The 19176-nt window shown below is 38.8% G+C and overlaps 1 non-coding gene across 1 annotated transcript; it reads right to left on the bottom strand.

The window, feature by feature from the left end:
- Positions 1 to 18866: 18866 nt before the first annotated feature.
- TRNAC-ACA (transfer RNA cysteine (anticodon ACA)) lies at positions 18867 to 18941 on the bottom strand. The gene has a single exon. It is a non-coding gene; the product is annotated as a tRNA-Cys (tRNA).
- Between the last annotated feature and the right edge of the window lie 235 nt (positions 18942 to 19176).

Below are 19176 nucleotides of genomic sequence, written 5' to 3'. Positions count from 1 at the left end.
AGAGTCGAACATGACTGAAGCAACTTATCACACACATGATTTAAGAAGAAATCAATTTTACCACATTTTTAGAAAACAGATTCATAGAAGAGATAATTAGAGTTACTTCTAAAGTCAAAAGGAGAAACATGAAATGGATCGTTTCAATTTAATGTTCTGCTTTTCAACAATAGATGCTCTAGCAAAAATGTTTCCACAAACACTTTGTGTAATTTTACATTCAAAACAATTCAATCAGGTAGGTGCTTCTATTTTATCCCTTTTATAAATAATCTGAAGCTTTGGCAAGTAAAATCCACAGCTAGTGAAAGATAGAAAAGTTGAAAAAGAAAAGTTAGTCACACAGTTGTGTCTGACTCTTTGTGATCCCATGGACTGTAGCCCACCAGGCTCCTCCATCCATGGAATTCTCCAGGCAAGAGTACTGGAGTGGGTTGCCATTTCCTTATCCACGGGATCTTCCTGACCTAGGGATCAAACCAGGGTCTCCTGCATTGCAGGCGGATTCTTTACCATCTGAGCTACTAAGGAAGCCCCAGTGAAAGATAGAACCAGGTTCCAATCCAGGAGCATGGTCTTAATCTCCATGCTTCACTGATTTATTAGGATGGATGAATATTTGGAAGGGATTGTGTCAGGTTAGTTTGAGCATTGGATGGGTGGTTGAACTGAAGTTCTGGAAATAAGTAAGATAATATAATGCAGAGTTAAAATTAAAAACAAAGCAGTAACTTTACTATAATAAATAGCTAGGTTGCTTCCATGTCTTGGCTATTGTGAACAGAGTTGCAATGTACATTGGAGTGCATGTATACTTTCAAGCCTTGGTTTTCTCTGAATATACTCCTAGAAGTTGGCTAGCTGGATCATACAATAGCTCTATTTTATAATTTTTTATGAAAATTCCATGGAGACCACTTAAATGTCTATCAACAGATGAATGGATGAAGAAGATGTGGTACATACTTACAATACAGTATTACTCAGCTATTAAAAAGAATTAAATAATGCCATTTGCAGCCAAAGAAATGAACCTGGAGATTACATAGTAAGTGAAGTAAGTCAGAGAAAGTCAAGTGTTATATAATATTGCTTATATACAAAATCTAAAAAAAAAAGGATACAAATGAACTTATTTACAAAACAAAGAGATACATATACTTAGAAAATTAACTTATGGTTAGGGGAAAGTTGAGGGGAGGGATAAGTTGTGAATTTACAATTGAGATATACACACTGCTATATTTAAAATAGATAACCAACAAGGAACTCTGGTCAATATTCTGTGATAACATAAATGGGGAAATTATATATATATATGTGTGTGTGTGTGTTTGTTTTATATATATATATATATATATATACATTATATTATATATATATATATAGAAGGCAGTGGCACCCCACTCCAGTACTCTTGCCTGGAAAATCCCATGGACAGAGGAGCCTGGTAGGCTGCAGTCCATGGGGTCGCTAAGTGTTGTACATGACTGAGCGACTTCACTTTCACTTTTTACTTTCATGCATTGGAGAAGGAAATGGCAACCCACTCCAATGTTCTTGCCTGGAGAATCTCAGGTACGGGAGAGCCTGGTGGGCTGCTGTCTATGGGGTCACACAGAGTCAGACATGACTGAAGTGACTTAGAATAGCATAGCATAGCATATGCACACATTATATTATATATATTATATTATATTTTATATATATATAACATTATATATATACACATGTGTGTGTGCATACACACATATGACTGAAAACTTTGTTGTACACCTGAAATAAGAACAACATAATACATAAATATGAAATAAAAATCAAAAGAAAATAAAACAGAATAAACAATTAGCTATAGTAGTTTTTAAAAGACAAAAGAAACTTATAAACTTGGACTTACATATGAAAGTTAACAGCTAAGAGCAACTGTTTTTTTGTAATCCAATGTAGTCCTTAAAGAATTCTAGAATTACTGATGACATAGAATTCATTTACTTTGAACCTCTGCATTAAGATTTAAGGAAAACTGGTAGATAATGAATCCAATTCTTGGAATTGCAAGAAAAAAAAAGAACTAGGGCTTTCAAATTTCTTTGAACTGAATTAAGATTAGCATATTTAACTTACAGTATACTGTGTGGCCTTAAAAAAATCCCATAAATTTTCTGTCTCTTCATCTAGAAACAATGTTAAACATAACACTTGTACATATTAAATATGATGAAATAATCTTAATAAGTCTCTTAGCCCACTATTAACAGACTGATCATTCAAGGAAATTAAATACATTCAGATCAGATCGATCGCTCAGTCATGTCCGACTCTTTGCGACCCCATGAATCGCAGCACGCCAGGCCTCCCTGTCCATCACCAACTCCCGGAGTTCACTCAGACTCACATCCATCGAGTCAGTGATGCCATCCAGCCATCTCATCCTTTGTCATCCCCTTCTCCTCTTGCCCCCAATCCCTCCCAGCATCACAGTCTTTTCCAATGAGTCAACTCTTTGCATGAGGTGGCCAAAGTACTGGAGTTTCAGCTTTAGCATCATTCCCTCCAAAGAAATCCCAGGGCTGATCTCCTTCAGAACGGACTGCTTGGATCTCCTTGCAGTCCAGGGGACTCTCAAGAGTCTTCTCCAACACCACAGTTCAAAAGCATCAATTCTTCGGCACTCAGCCTTCTTCACAGTCCAACTCTCACATCCATACATGACCACAGGAAAAACCATAGCCTTGATTAGACGAACTTTCGTTGGCAAAGTAATGTCTCTGCTTTTGAATGTGCTATCTAGGTTGGTCATAACTTTCCTTCCAAGGAGTAAGCATCTTTTAATTTCATGGCTGCACTCACCATCTGCAGTGATTTTGGAGCCCAAAAAATAGTCTGGCACTGTTTCCACTGTTTCCCCATCTATCTCCCATGAAGTGATGGGACCGGATGCCATGATCTTCTTTTTTTGAATATTGAGCTTTAAGCCAACTTTTTCACTCTCCACTTTCACTTTCATCAAGAGGCTTTTTAGTTCCTCTTCACTTTCTGCCATAAGAGTGGTGTCATCTGCATATCTGAGGTTATTGATATTTCTCCTGGCAATCTTGATTCCAGCTTGTGTTTCTTCCAGTCCAGCGTTTCTCATGATGTACTCTGCATATAAGTTAAATAAACAGGGTGACAATATACAGCCTTGACGAACTCCTTTTCCTATTTGGAACCAGTCTGTTGTTCCATGTCCAGTTCTAACTGTTGCTTCCTGACCTGCATACAAATTTCTCAAGAGGCAGATCAAGTGGTCTGGTATTCCCATCTCTTGAAGAATTTTCCACAGTTTATTGTGATCCACACAGTCAAAGGCTTTGGCATAGTCAATAAAGCAGAATACATATTTTTTATTTATCTTTATCTTACTCATCTATTCAACAGATATTTATTACACATCTACTAGGTATCTGGCTCTGTTCTTTGTTCTAAGAGGAAAATAATGGTGACAAGTATGATTCCTGTTCTCTGCTAGGTTAAGGTCTCAAAGAATGCTTAACTCTACTTTCAATGCTGTCATTTATGAACTTCCCTTTCCTATAAAATGGGGTTTCCCTTGTGGCTCAGCCGGTAAAGAATCCGCCTGTAATGCAGGAGACCTGGGTTTAATCCCTGGGTTGGGAAGATCCCCTGGAGAAGGGAAAGACTACCCACTCCAGTATTCTGGCCTGGGGAATTCCATGGACTATATACTCCATGGGGTCACAAAGAATCAGACATGGCTGGGCGACTTTCACTTCATTTTCATATAAAATTAATTCAAATTCCTTTAATTACCAAAAACAAAACTAAACAAACCTCCTTCCACAAAGCTAAGATTCTTTGTTAAGACAAATCTTTAAAATTGTGTCTAATAACTGCTTCCAAAAAGTGTATTTTTGCTTTCTCACTCCCACATTTCAATGTATACATCTTTATCACCATATGACATGTGACTCTGTAGATACTGATATATTTAAAATCACACTTCTCTCCTAGGATTTATTCTCATTTCATGTGATCACTGGGGCTCTTATGTTATATTAAACATGGTGTCATTTTCTTTTTTTTTTTTTTTACTTTACATTTTCTTTCTAAAACATTTTTTGTTTCCTGCATATAGAACTATAAGTGCTCTCAGATCTCATCCAGCCTATCAGTCATAGTCTATCCTATTCTCTTTTACTCCAAAAAAAGAAGAAAAAAAAAAAGATTTAAATAATTAGCTAGATATATACCTACATTTCTACTTTTACATTTCAATCCATAAAATGTAATTTCTACATTTTATCAGCAATATTCTTGTTTATATTTCAATACCATAGCTAGGCATATACTTGTGATGCTATTTCTACACTTCAATCATAAAGCAAGACATCATATTACATATAGTAAGAATAACAAGATTATGAAAAAGTGACAAGTAGATCCCTGGTATTAAAATTCTCAAGATAATAGAGTCTTTAAAATATGGTTTTTATAGAGTCCTATATCAGGTTATTTGACCTATATATGAGAAGATAAAATGATATTTTATCAATATTTTAAAAAAGCCAAAGATAAATGACAGCTAACCTAAAAATGAATCAAAATCAAGAAAACAAGAAAAATTTTTTGTAATAAACTAAATGGAATAGCAGAGAAGACTAATCCCCCCCTTTATTATTTAATCTCCTCAATTTACTTTAGTTAAAAAAATCTTCACCTAGAGCTGCTGAACAAGTGCCTATATTTTATGGCGTCTTTTGGAATTAATTCAGTTTTGAGGTTATGGGAATTCTTGCCCAAAAGGTGTGAGAAAAAATATGTTAAAGTAGTCATGTTTTGAATTCTTCAAATAGTTGACTTGATTTCTTTACTCCTCTTATCCTTTTCTGAATGGTGGCTGTAACTGTGGAGTTAGGACCAACAGTAAACATGCAAATATGGTCCATGTCAGTATGAATTGAAGAAATTATATAGAAGAACTTTAGATCCTGATAACAATAGGGAGAAAAGCTGATTCCTGCTCTGAAATATATACCTACATCTAGATTATAATGTGAGAGACATTTAACTTCTTTGTTTTTTAATCAGAGCATATTTGAGTCTCTATGTTACAGTAACATAAACTATATGCTAGCATTTACCATGAGTTTAGAAAAAAATAACATTTAAATAGAGTTTAGAGGCTTAATGCAAAATTTAAAAAAAAAATTGAAATACAAACATTTGTAACAATAGCAATAAACTTAACATCTTTAAAAAAAAAAAAAAACACAGAATTTACTAATCTACTTTTTTTTTTTTTTAACTACCTCAGGTCCTAATTGTGGCACATGGGATCTTCCATTGTGGTTCACTGACTCTCTAGCTGTGGCACATGGGATTAGATGCTCGACCATATGTGGGATCTTAGTTCTTCAGTCAGGGATCAAATCCACATCTCCTGTATTGCAAGGTGGATTCTTAACCACTGGAGCACCAGGAAAGTCCCTGGATCTATTCATTTAGATCTAAACATAGAAGTCTCTGGAAAAAATTGAATATGTATTTAATTATTTACTTTTTGTTCCATGTTTGACAAATATAAATCTATAATCAAAGCAAAATTAAAATCATTATTTCTGTCACCTAAATCTAAATCTAAATATATTAGAGATCTCTTATTGCTTGTCAGTTCAGTCAGTCAGTTCAGTCGCTCAGTCATGTCTGACTCTTTGCGACCCCATGAATCACAGCACGCCAGGCCTCCCTGTTCATCACCAACACCCGGAGTTCATTCAGACTCACATCCATTGAGTCAGTGATGCCATCCAGCTATCTCACCCTCTGTCATCCCTTTCTCCTCCTGCCCCCAATCCCTCCCAGCATCAGAGTCTTTTCCAATGAGTCAACTCTTCGCATGAGGTGGCCAAAGTACTGGAATTTCAGCTTTAGCATCATTCCTTCCAAAGAAATCCCAGGGCTGATCTCCTTCAGAATGGACTAGTTGGATCTCCTTGCAGCCCAAGGGACTCTCAAGAGTCTTCTTCAACATCACAGTTCAAAAGCATCAATTCTTTGGTGCTCAGCTTTCTTCACAGTCCAACTCTCATGACCACCAGAAAAGACATAGCCTTGACTAGACAGAACTTTGTTGGCAAAATAATGTCTCTGCTTTTGAATATGCTATCTAGGTTGGTCATAACTTTCCTTCCAAGGAGTAAGTGTCTTTTAATTTCATGGCTGCAGTCACCATCTGCAGTGATTTTGGAGCCCAAAAATAGTCTGACACTGTTTCCACTGTTTCCCCATCTATTTTCCATGAAATGATGGGACCAGGTGCCATGATCTTCATTTTCTGAATGTTGAGCTTTAAGTCAACTTTTTCACTCTCCTCGTTCACCTTTATCAAGAGGCTTTTGATTTCCTCTTCACTTTCTGCCGTAAGAGTGGTGTCATCTGCATATCTGAGGTTATTGATATTTCTCCCGGCAATCTTGATTCCAGCTTGTGCTTCTTCCAGCCCAGCATTTCTCATGATGTACTCTGCATATAATTTAAGTAAGCAGGGTGACAATATACAGCCTTGACAAACTCTTTTCCTATTTGGAACCAGTCTGTTGTTCCATGTCCAGTTCTAACTGTTGCTTCCTGACCTGCATACAAATTTCTCAAGAGGCAGATCAGGTGGTCTGGTATTCCCATCTGTTTCAGAATTTTCCACAGTTTATTGTGATCCACACAGTCAAAGGCTTTATCATAGTCAATAGAGCAGAAATAGATGTTTTTCTGGAACTCTCTTGCTTTCTCCATGATCCAACAGATGTTGGCAATTTGGTCTCTGGTTCCTCTGCCTTTTTAAAACCAGCTTGGACATCAGGAAGTTCATGGCTCATGTATTGCCGAAGCCTGGCTTGGAGAATTTTGAGCATTACTTTACTAGCATATGAGATGAGTGCAATCATGCAGTAGTTTGAGCGTTCTTTGGCATTGCCTTTCTTTGGGATTGGAATGAAAACTGACCTTTTCCAGTCCTGTGGCCACTGCTGAGTATTGCTTGTACATACCAACTATTCTTTGGGAACTTCACTTTCAAAAGACTGAGTTTTCAGAGCCATATTTGTTCTACTTGTGCGCTTCCCTGGTGGCCCATATGGTAGAGAATCTGCCTACAATGAAGGAGACTTGGGTTCAATCCCTGGGTGAAGAAAATCCACTGGATAAGCGAACAGCTACCCACTGCAGTATTCTTGCCTGAAGAATTCCATGGGCAAAGAAGCCTGGTGAGTTATACAGTCCATGGGATCACAAAGAATCAGACACAATTGAGAGAATAACACTTTCACATAACTTTTTGTTGCTGTTGTTCTGTTTAACACAGATTCTGGGTTGAAGCCAAGAGGCCATGCTTAAAAATCTCATCCAAACCAGGATAATTGGATGATCTGTTTCAAGGATTTAGAATTAGTCTGCCACCAAGCTAGAAATGAAGATTAGTATTGTGAGGGAATCCCTTATGATTATACAGTGGAAGTGAGAAATAGATTTAAGGAACTAGATCTGATAGATAGAGTGCATGACGAACTATGGACTGAGGTTCGTGACAGTGTACAGGAGACAGGGATCAAGACCATCCCCATGGAAAAGAAATGCAAAAAAGCAAAATGGCTGTCTGGGGAGGCCTTACAAATAGCTGTGAAAAGAAAAGAAGTGAAAAGCAAAGGAGAAAAGGAAAGATATAAGCATCTGAATGCAGAGTTCCAAAGAATAGCGAGAAGAGATAAGAAAGCCTTCCTCAGCCATCAATGCAAAGAAATAGAGGAAAATAACAGAATGGGAAACACTAGAGATCTCTTCAAGAAAATTAGAGATGCCAAGGGAATATTTCATGCAAAGATGGGCTCGATAAAGGACAGAAATGGTATGAACCTAACAGAAGCAGAAGATATTAAGAAGAGGTGGAAAGAATACACAGAAGAACTGTACAAAAAAGATCTTCATGACCCAGATAATCACGATGGTGTGATCACTGACCTAGAGCCAGACATCCTGGAATGTGAAGTCAAGTGGGCCTTAGGAAGCATCACTACGAACAAAGGTAGTGGAGGTGATGACATTCCAGTTGAGCTATTTCAAATCCTGAAAGATGATGCTGTGAAAGTGCTTCACTCAATATGCCAGCAAATTTGGAAAACTCAGCAGTGGCCACAGGACTGGAAAAGGTCAGTTTTCATTCCAATCCAAAAGAAAGGCAATGCCAAAGAATGCTCAAACTACCCCACAATTGCACTCATCTCACACACTAGTAAGTAATGCTCAAAATTCTCCAAGCCAGGCTTCAGCAATACGTGAACCATGAACTTCAAGATGTTCAAGCTGGTTTTAGAAAAGGCAGAGGAACCAGAGACCAAATTGCCTACATCCACTGGATCATGGAAAAAGCAAGAGAGTTCCAGAAAAACATCTATTTCTGCTTTATTGACTATGCCAAAGCCTTTGACTGTGTGGATCACAATAAACTGTGGAAGATTCTGAAAGAGATGGGAATACCAGGCCACATGACCTGCCTCTTAAGGAATCTGTATGCAGGTCAGGAAGCAACAGTTAGAACTGGACATGGAACAACGGACTGGTTCCAAATAAGAAAAGGAGTATGTCAAGGCTGTATATTGTCACCCTGCTTATTTAACTTCTATGCAGAGTACATCGTGAGAAACGCTGGGCTGAAAGAAACACAAGCTGGAATCAAGATTGCCAGGAGAAATATCAATAACCTCAGATATGCAGATGACACCACTCTTATGGCAGAAAGTGAAGAGGAACTCAAAAGCCTCTTGATAAAGGTGAAAGAGGAAAGTGAAAAAGTTGGCTTAAAACTCAACATTCAGAAAATGAAGATCATGGCACCTGGTCCCATCATTTCATGGGAAATAGATGGGGAAACAGTGGAAACAGTGTCAGACTTTATTTTTCTGGGCTCCAAAATCACTGCAGATGGTGACTGCAGCCATGAAATTAAAAGACGCTTACTCCTTGGAAGGAAAGTTATGACCAACCTAGATAGCATATTCAAAAGCAGAGACATTATTTTGCCAACAAAGGTCTGTCTAGTCAAGGCTATGACTTTTCCAGTAGTCATGTATGGATGTGAGAGTTGGACTGTGAAGAAAGCTGAGCGCCAAAGAATTGATGCTTTTGAACTGTGGCGTTAGAGAAGACTCTTGAGAGTCCCTTGGACTGCAAGGAGATCCAACCAGTCCATTCTGAAGGAGATCAGCCCTGGGATTCCTTTGGAAGGAATGATGCTAAAGCTGAAACTCCAGTACTTTGGCCACCTCATGCGAAGAGTTGACTCATTGGAAGACTCTGATGCTGGGAGGGATTGGGGACAGGAGGAGAAGGCGATGACAGAGGATGAGATGGCTGGATGGCATCACTGACTCAATGGACGTGAGTCTGAGTGAACTCCGGGAGTTGGTGATGGACAGGGAGGCCTGGCGTGCTGTGATTCATGGGGTCGCAAAGAGTCAGACACAACTGAGTGACTGAAATGACTGACTGACTGACTGACTGAACACAGTGGGTCACATGTGCATAAAAAATTACACAGGACAAGTTAGCTGTTTATCTTGAAAAGCAGAGAAAGAGGCAAGATCTTGACTCCTTGTAGAAGTCCTGAGAGTTTAGCTGCCTTGGTTCATAATTACCATTCTTGTTTCTATTCCTGATTCATTAGACTTAAATGTTTGTTTGCTTGTTTGTTGTTGTTCTGTCTTGGTGTTACAATGTAATTCTACATATTATAAACTGATAGCCAATCAAGCATACACAGAAGAAGTGGGAACCATTCTTGAAAAAATAAATGTCTTCTGTTACTCAGTGTAGAGAAACTTACCTCTTACCTCTAACACTTATAGTTACTTTGATGAATAATTCTGTATTGACCTGGAGCATTTCCAGATCTAAAAATTGAGCTTTCTATAGTGTGTGTCTATTCAGTTTTGTCTGACTCTTTGTGACCCCATGGACTGCAGTACACCAGGCTCCCCTGTCCTCCACTATCTCCCAAAGTTTGATCAAATTCTTGTACATTGAGTATGTGATGTTATCTAAGTATTTCATCCACTGCTACCCTCTTCTCCTCATGCCTTCAATCTTTCACAGTACAAGGGTCTTTTCTAATGAGTTGGCTCTTCTCATCATGTGGCCAAAGTATTGGAGCCTCACCATCATCCTTTCAATGAATATTCAAGGTTGATTTCCTTTAAGATTGACTGGTTTGATCTCTTTGCAGTCCAGGGAACTCTCAAGAGTCTTTCCAACACCATGATTTGAAAGCATTAATTTTTCATCACTCAGCCTTCTTTATGATCCAACTGTCACATCTATACTTGACTACTGGAAAAACCATAGCTTTGACTATATACAACCCTTTTGGCAAAGTGATGCCTCTGTTTTTTAATATGATGTCTAGGTTTGTCATAGCTTTTCTTATGAAGAGCAAGTGTCTTTTAATTTTACGGTTGCAGTCACTGTCTTCAGTGATTTTGGAGCTCGAGAAAATAAAATCCAGTTTTTTCCCCTGCTCTTTGGCATGAAGTGATGGGACTAGATGTCATGACCTTAGGGTTTTTTTTGTTTGTTTTTTTTTTTAAATTTTGAGTTTCAAATCAGTTTTTCACTCTCCTTTTTCACCCTCATCTAGAAGCTCTTTAGTTCCTCTTCACTTTGCACCTTTAGCATGGTATCATCTGCATATCTGAGGTTGTTGATATTTCTCCAGGCAATTTTCATTCCAGCTTGTGATTCATCTAGTCCAGTATTTGGCTTGATGTACTCTGCATATGTCCAACCTAGATAGCATATTCAAAAGCATAGACATTACTTTGCCAACAAAGGTCCATCTAGTCAAGGCTATGGTTTTTCCTGTGGTCATGTATGGATGTGAGAGTTAGACTGTGAAGAAGGCTCAGCGTCAAAGAATTAATGCTTTTGAACTGTGGTGTTGGAGAAGACTCTTGAGAGTCCTTTGGACTGCAAGGAGATCCAACCAGTCCATTCTGAAGGAGATCAGCCCTGGGATTCCTTTGGAAAGAATGATGCTAAAGCTGAAATTCCAGTACTTTGGCCACCTCATGCGAAGAGTTGACTCATTGGAAAAGACTCTGATGCTGGGAGGGATTGGGGGCAGGAGGAGAAGGGGACGACAGAGGATGAGATGGCTGGATGGCATCACTGACTCAATGGACGTGAGTCGGAGTGAACTCTGGGAGTTGGTGATGGACAGGGAGGCCTGGCATGCTGTGATTCATGGGGTCGCAAAGAGTCGGACATGACTGAGCGACTGAACTGAACTGAACTGAACTCTGCATATACACTAAATAAGTAGGGTAACAATGTTTAGGTATCCCAATTAAATTCTCAGATGGTGGATACATGATTCTCTACTTCAGTTGAAAGATGAGAGGATAAGATCTAAGTTTAGAAACCACTTACATGTGTTGTGTGAAAGGAGAGAAGTTTAGAAATCACATACATGAATGGTATGTACAACCATGCCACTTCAAAAAAAATAATATAGAAAAAAATCCATTGATTGAGAAGGAAGGACAATCCAGGGCTCATGTAATGAGTAAAAAATATTTGAAGGCTAAGGGGAGCTGAAAGTAGCTAACAAAAACTGAGAAGGAAAAAAATAATTACACACTTTTAGTGGAGTATCAAGAGATTTTCAAAAAACAAGAGAATCACAGAACCAAGGAGAAATGAAATGTGTAAAATCCAAGAAGTCATCTGAACGATGATGTAAAGTGAAGACAAATTATAACCAGAGTTGTTAACATAGAGATAATCAGCTAAAGTGATGAAAATGGAATAATTTTGCATTGTTTTAAACTCAAATTTGAGATTTTTAGTTAAATTCAGTTGTTATTTTTCTACAGTACTTCAAAATATGTGATATTATGAAAATCAGTAAAAATGAAGGAGAGAAGGAGTTTAAATGCTTGTGATGACAATAAATGAATAAAATGATAAAATGGAAGACCATGATATGTAATCAGCATAAGGCTAGAAGTGAGAACATGAAAGAGAGCATGGATTACTAAAAATGTAATAGAGGCACGTATATTAAGAAAAATGAAAATCCTTCCTCCTGTGTGTCACCTTGATTTTCACACAGAACACTTTATTTCTGATGCTTCTGTCACCAAATGCATGAGTTTTTCCCTACCAAAAAATTCTCTGAAACACAAGCTAAATTCTCTGAAACACAAGCTGGATGTTGTATCAGATCAGATCAGTCGCTCAGTCGTGTCCGACTCTTTGCGACCCCATGAATCACAGCACGCCAGGCCTCCCTGTCCATCACCAACTCCCGGAGTTCATCCAGACTCACGTCCATCAAGTCACTGATGCCATCCAGCCATCTCATCCTCTGTCGTCCCCTTCTCCTCCTGCCCCCAATCCCTCCCAGCATCAGAGTCTTTTCCAATGAGTCAACTCTTCACATGAGGTGGCCAAAGTACTGGAGTTTCAGCTTTAGCATCATTCCTTCCAAAGAAATCCCAGGGCTGATCTCCTTCAGAACGGACTGTTGTATAATTTACCTTAATTCTGAAAATGACTTCCTGTAGTGTCAGATTCAACAGGTTAAGAAATTAGTCCCACAAGACTGTCCACTTCAATGCCAATCACAAGTACTAAGTCTCAAGGTTGCCTAAAACTGCTGTTTTACTTGACTAGATAGGGCCTGGAGGTTCCCAGGACCCCTCCTCACATTCAACTAATTTGCTAGAGGAGCTCATGGAATCTAGGGAAACATACTTATGTACTTATGTTTACTGTTTATTAAAGGATATGGTAAAGAATACAGATGGGCAGCCTCATGAAAAGATACATAAACAGAGGTCTGGGAGGTTCCTGAGCTCTTCAGTGCCAGGAGCCATCTCCCGGCATATTGCATATTGAGTGCAGCACTTTCACAGCATCATCTTTCAGGATCTGGAATAGCTCAACTGGAAGTCTATCACTGCCAGGAGCCAGCGTGAGGAACTCCGCCCGTGGCAAAGGTCATGAGGAAGGAGGCTCAGCATACGCAAAGGCGGGATCGAGCCTCAGGAGTCCCCCTGGAAATTCTCGAACATCTACCCCCAAAACCAGAGTCTGCCTACTTTCTGCTTTGTGCTTTCACCTACACCTCTGACTTTACAGGGAGCTGTCCCCCACTACCTCTCTCTGAAAAAAGAGTTAACTTACAGCTCCAGTTAATAATTCCTGGGTGTGACAGTGTTTCAACCTACAAACTCCTTTGGAAGTCCTCTAGCCTGCCTGAATAGGTTTTTCCGGCCACATGTGATAGTTCAGAGCCTCCCAACTGTGAGAGGCATGAGATGTTCTAAACTGTCTAAATACGGATTCCTTTGACCAGTTAAAAGATTGATTAGAAATTGTATTGGTGAAGGGTTTTTCACTTGTTGGGCCAATGTTTGCTGCTTAGTCTCCATATCCCTTACCTACTGTGTCCCTGGCAGTGTATTGATTAATATAATTGGTGTAAGTAGTAGCTTTAATGTTTGTAACCTTGGACCCTTGAGTTAATTCTTTTTCTTGTTACAGCCCACCACACCTTTGCCCTATAGGAATGCAACTTTAATGCTTTTGGAGGGTGGCGCCTGACTAATCAGCTTTAGAGAAAAATAAGTTTTCTGAAGAAAGGGTCTTAAAATGTTAACAGGCCTCCGGGCCAGAAGATGATGCAAATCACCTAAACTTTTGCATGTGATAAGTTTGCAGGAAAAAAGCCTGGCTTATTGCATGACTCTACCCCTTCTCCCATTATCCTCTATGCATAACTTAAGGTATAAAAACTATTTTGGAAAATAAATTGCGGGCCTTGTTCACCGAAACTTGGTCTCCCCATGTCGTTCTTTCTCTCACCTTCTGGCTGAATTATTCAGCCTCTTTTCTCCACTGAATTTCCTCACTGAGCTATCCTTATTTCAGCCTCTTTTCTCCACTGAATTTCCTCACTGAGCTGTCCTCATTCTATTACTCTTTATATCTTTGATGACTATTTAAATAAATAGGTCGCTGATGCCATCTCTCCTTCGAATACCCTGGATCAGCCAGGGCTGGACCCCGGCACTTCAGTCCCTGCAGAGTGGGGGAGCATCACCATCCTGGTGTGGATGCTTTTACCAAAATGAAGCCTCTCCAAACCCCATACTATTGGAGTTTTTATAGAGGCTTCCTCACAGTAGGAATGATCAACTACTAGAGAAGTATAGAGGGGCTAAAAATTCCAAAATTTAAATTATGGCTTGGTCTTTCTAGTGACCAGTCCCCATCGAGGAGCCCACTAAGGGTCACCTCATTAGTACAAATGATACCCCTAATGCTTTTACCACTTTTGAAACTACAGAGTTTTTAAGAGCTCTGTGCCAGGACTAGGTCCAGAGGCAAATACATTTTCTTTTTTTTAATATCTCACTGTTTTGCCAAAGTTTTCACTTTCATCTCAGTTTCAAAGGATTTGTTAACAAAATAAGCCAAACATTATATACAAACAAATAATACAAATATTTATTAGAGAATTGTAGATCTTTCAATATACTAACATTAAAAGAAAAAAGAAAGAGAAAGCACAGAGAATACATCACCAAATTTGGTTTTGACCAACATCCAGACTTAAACAGCACTGGGAAGTCCCAAGTCATAGCACATCTGGAGTCCCAGCTGGGAAAAGGTTCCATGGCAGTGTGTTCTCTCTGTGGGTGAGATTTCAAAGATTGCAGTTTGGGGTTCCCACTTATAACCCAAGGACAATGCAAACTGATAGCATCATCAATCTGTGACCAAATTGCAAGCCAGGTTTCATGTTAATATCATTTGTTTTGTCTTGTAAAACTTGGAATATTGTTAAGTCTGGGGCTTGGTTGGCCAGGCCCCCTCCAGAGGCTCAACAATTTCAATATTATTTCCCTATCTTATCTGTCATGTTCCAAGTCTTGCACTCACAGCAGGCAGTCACTCCTGGTCACTCCCAGTCAGGGCAGTGTCCAGGCAAGTTAGAAGCCAGGTCAGAGGCCTGCTCTGCTCTTTTGTCTCTGAAACCTGAAAAAGACTTCTATTTTATTTCCCTAACATTCATGACAAGGAACAGAAGTTTCTAATGAATTGAAATAATTATCAGAATGGATGTGATAAATCAATTAAATTGTAAGGAAAGATATTATTTTCAGAAATAAGTGTGGTTGAAATAAAGATTTTGCAAGAGTTGGAGTAATTGAAGATGTTAAAAGATAAAATAAGACTAAGAGAAATAAAGGTTAAAAAGTCAAAAAATGGAAACTAACTTCTGGTTAGAACATAGAAGCTGTCAACTAAAATTAAAATGTACAACATGATAGCTGTAGTTTCAGTTTTATTTAAGGATTCACTGAGGTCTATAGCCTGGGAGATAGTCTGTCACATAGCTCTGAAGAACTACTTCAAAGAGGGTAAAGGGGGGGGTCAGCATATATGCTATTTTGAAGAAGCGGTGCCTCTAATGAAGCACATATCTCAGTAAATTCTAGTCATGAGGAGTAGATATCTCAATTAATGATTTTATTCATTTCCTAAGTAAAAGAAGGTGCAAAAATATGAGTTCATAAAATTTTGTTCCAAAAATGCCTATCTGAAGGCCTGCAATGCCATTTTTTTTCCCCAGAGCACAGAATGCCTCCTTCTTGATCTCTGCCCTGAACTCTTTTCAGGGTGTGTAGAAGTTCAGCTACTGCGGTGGCTGATGATTAAATCCGTAGAGCTTGATGGCAAGCTTTAGTTGGCAACATTTGAAGACATTTTTACTCCAAATCTATGAATTCAAACAATTTGGGCCATCTGCAAAATTATAAATTTACAAAAAGAATCCGTGATCTGAAGATTAAGAGAAATGTAAATGAACTAATTTTTTTTATTTTATTTTATTTAACTTCACAATATTGTATTGGTTTTGCCATATATCAAAATGAATCTACCACAGGTATACATGTGTTCCGCATCCTGAACCCTCCTCCCTCCTCCCTCCCCATACCATCCCTCTGGGTCGTCCCAGTGCACCAGCCCCAAGCATCCAGTATCGTGCATCGAACCTGGACTGGCAACTCGTTTCATATATGATATTATACATACTTCAATGCTATTCTCCCAAATCATCCCACCCTCTCCCTCTCCCACAGAGTCCAAAAGACTGAGCTAAATTTTAAACCAGGATGAAGCTCTTCTAGGAAGGAAAGAAAAAAAGTGAAGTCGTTCAGTCGTGTCCGACTCTTTGCGACCCCATGGACTGTAGCCTACCAGGTTCCTCCATCCATGGGATTTTCCAGGCAATAATACTGGAGTGGGTTGCCATTTCCTTCTCCAGGAGATCTTCCCAACCCAGGGACTGAACCCAGGTCTCCTGTATTGTAGGCACACACTTGACCATCTGAGCCACCAGGGAAGCTCTCTTCTCTAGGAGATAAGAGACCCACAATTCTTCTACCCTTTGATGAAATAATGCATGAATAAAAAAATCTGACAACAATGAGGCTAAGGAGAAACCAGTTGCTAACTAAACATCTTATTAACAGCCATGTGTAACCTGATATAACAGAGTAGAGTGCCAATGAAGTTTACCTCCAGTGTGAATAATTACATATCTACCAGTTTGTCCCCAAGACTCTTCATTGAGGGTCAGAGATATTGCATTAAAAGTAGGATAAGAGAGTTGAGAAAAATCACCTTCACTCATCTTGAATCTCCCCAAAACCAAGATATTTATATTTGTGAAAGAAGTTGAATAAAAATGTTTTAGAAAGGGGAATAGAATGAAATATTCTTAGTTCAAAAAACTAGTATCATGGCATCTAGTCCCATCACTTCATAGAAAATAGATGGTGAAACAATGGAAACAGTGACAGACTTTTTTTTCTTGGGTTCCAAAATCACTGCATATGGTGACTGCAGCCATGAAATTAAAAAACGTTTGCTCCTTGGAAGAAAAGCTATGACCAACCTAGACAGTATATTAAAAAGCACAGACATTACTTCATCAACAAAGGTCCATCTAGTCAAAGCTATGGTTTTTCCAGTAGTCATATATGCATGGAGGTGGCTTCCCTGGTGGTTCAGGCTGTAAAGCGTCTACCTACAATGCGGGAGATCCAGGTTCAATCCCTGGGTAGGGAAGATCTCCTGGAGAAGGAAATGGCAACCCACTCCAGTATTCTTGCCTGGAAAATTCCATGGATGGAGGAACCTGGTAGGCTACAGTCCATGGGGTTGCAAAGAGGTGGACACGACTGAGCGACTTCACTTTCACTTTCTATATGGATGTGAGAGTTGGACATTAAAGAGAACTGAGCACCAAAGAATTGATGCTTTTGAACAGTGGTATTGGAAAAGATTCTAGAGAGTCCCTTTGACTGCAAGATCAAACCAGTCCATCCTAAAGGAAATCAGTCCTCAATATTTATTGGAAGGATTGATGCTGAAGCTGAAACTCCAATCCTTTGGCCACCTGATGCGAAGAACTGACTCCTTGAAAAAGAGCCTGATGCCGGGAAAGGTTGAAGGTGGGAGGAGAAGGGAAGGACAGATAATGAGATGGTTGGATGACATCACCGAATTGAGGACATGAGTTTGAGCAAGCTCTGGGAGTTGGTGATGGATAGGGAAGCCTGGTGTGCTATAGTCCATGGCATCACAAAGAGTCGAACATGACTGAGCAACTAAACTGAACTGATAGAATGAAAGAGAACATAATATAAATAGTAACAGAAGGGAACAAAAATATCTGAAGTACATGCCAGAGGGTAAAGAAAAACAAATAACCTTTATTTTGAAGAATTAAAGAGGAAATAATTTCCATAATGAATATTCAATTTATGTCTAAGACAAAATGAAGCCAATTTTCAGAGAGATTATTGAAGATATTAGAAAACTATAGATATTATTCTCTAATTTCAGGTGGGCACAGATTGAGTTTGTGACCGTGGGAAAGAGGAATATTGAGTCCAAGTAAAAGAGGAAATGAGTAGTATGAGGATTCATATTCTTGATACATATCTTTCCTGCTTTCCTTAGATTTCCTGTAATAATCAAGTTAGCATGAAATACTAGGCATAAAAATATTAGTCTTAATAGTATCTTAGCAATTAGAGTCTACATCCTTTTACTAAAATATATACATTCACTGGGTATCTATTTCTTCATTTTACAGAGCTGTGTTTATTTGATGGTTGTGGGAAGCTTAATAAAAAGTGAAGATGTTCAGAAAATATTAATATTCACTGAAAAACCCAATTACGTATTGCTAAAAGGTGCCATAGAAGGAAGGCTCTTTTAATTTCTCTACCCAGTAGTCACAAGCACAGTTTCCCACCACAAGCATGTGTCTCTCATCGCCTCAATGTAGACATTTTCCTCAGTGCTCTGAGATTCTTTGGATAATACCTTAGCCTCCCCAGTTTCAGGTGAGATATTTATGAGACAAGATCAACATGGTCCCCAGGGAGATCTTGCCCCAGTGGCCCACGGTGGTAAATTATCTATTTATATAAAATTTGTTGGTTTTTCTCCCTTGTCTCTCTCTCTATTTTTTCCACTTTGTTTCTTGACTTCTCAGAAGATTCACTTGTATAAAATTCCTTGACCCAGAGTTGATTTAGAGGAGGTGGGGGTTGGGAAATTTTCAGAGTAGGGAGGATTTAAATTAAGAAAATGAAAAGTGAAAGTGAAGTCGTTCAGTCCTGTCTGACTCCTTGCAACCTCATGGACTGTAGCCTACCACACTCCTCCATTCATGGGATTTTCCAGGCAAGAGTCCTGAAGTGGGTTGCCATTTCCTTCTCCAGAGGATCTTCCCAACCCAGGGATCGAACCTGGGTCTCCTGCATTGTAGGCAGACGCTTTACCATCTGAGCCAGCAGAGGGGACAAATCTTGAAGGTAAATAAATGTAAGAAATCCATGGCAAATTTTTTTTTAATGAAAAGGAATTGTTCATTAAATACAATTACATATTATTTGTATTAAATTTATACACAAAAATTGGATACTTAACTCATAGAATGCACCAATTATATAGAAGTGGGTAAAATAATGAATAAAAAATATTTTAAAAAGTCTTGCAAGAAAATATTTAAGGACTTCAGAAAGTTTTGGGAATATC

The sequence above is a fragment of the Bos javanicus genome, chromosome 12 (genome assembly GCF_032452875.1).
Source record: "Bos javanicus breed banteng chromosome 12, ARS-OSU_banteng_1.0, whole genome shotgun sequence".
Lineage (NCBI taxonomy): Eukaryota > Metazoa > Chordata > Mammalia > Artiodactyla > Bovidae > Bos > Bos javanicus.
Note: the sequence above shows the minus strand (reverse complement) of the source record. Positions and strands in the feature narration are given on the sequence as shown.